This window comes from Nymphalis io, chromosome 14, assembly GCF_905147045.1.
Source record: "Nymphalis io chromosome 14, ilAglIoxx1.1, whole genome shotgun sequence".
NCBI lineage: Eukaryota > Metazoa > Arthropoda > Insecta > Lepidoptera > Nymphalidae > Nymphalis > Nymphalis io.
Genome location: NC_065901.1, coordinates 8,088,258 through 8,089,130, shown reverse-complemented (window position 1 = coordinate 8,089,130; position 873 = coordinate 8,088,258). Strand labels below are relative to the sequence as shown.

General features: G+C 25.3%; 1 protein-coding gene across 1 annotated transcript in view; it reads left to right on the top strand.

The window, feature by feature from the left end:
• LOC126773166 (cytochrome c oxidase assembly protein COX16 homolog, mitochondrial) overlaps positions 1-873 on the top strand; it is a 141,071-nt gene that overhangs the window by 136,647 nt on the left and 3,551 nt on the right. The window lies entirely within an intron of this gene.

The following is an 873-nucleotide window of genomic DNA, read 5'->3' as shown; positions in this document are numbered from 1 at the left end:
TTTATAAATTTATTTTTACGTCATTGTATTGTATATATTTTTTTGAATACAGATAAAACTAAAACATTAAAATTTAAAGTATACTAAACTTATAGAGAGTTTTACGTGGTTTTATTAATATAAAAAATAAAAAGTTCAAGGTATGTTACAAATTTGTCAGCAATATTTAAAGGTACGATTTTATGGGAATAAAATTGTACTTGTAATAATATAAACAAAAATGAAATAGACTGATTTCATGAATTATAAAAGTAAATAAATGCTTCTTTTTAAGCTCCAAACCCTTTGAAAACTACTCAAGAGGATGGAGCAAGTAAGTGACTCCGTCGCATACATTTCAATTGTATATACAATAATAACTTAAATTATCGTTGTTCGACATAAATTCTGTTTATTCTTTGAAAAACTGGAACCCGACTTAAATAAAATATAATAAAATTAATGATATGCGATAACGACTACAATATGTAATCATCAATCATAATTATAGTAAAACGAAAGCAATAAAAAAAGTAAGTGAGTTAGTCGAATCAATCAAAAAGAATCTGTAATCGTGATAGATGATTACACGTTGTTATAGTAATCGATAATCATTAATCTGACAACATTTTTCCCAAGTCTGACTGGAACATTTTATAATTTTAAATTAATACAGTTCTTGTAAACAAATTGCAATATTCAGTGTCAACTGACAGCTTTTGTACGATTCGGCACATATTTTTTATAATAAAAAATATATTCCATTATAGACATGCTATGATGCTTAATTTATTTATATAGTTTGTATTTTATATATGGTACAATGACACAATGCTCTCATTAGATACTGGTCAAATGAGACAGTGCCGTTTATGCTGATAATAATCGAATATA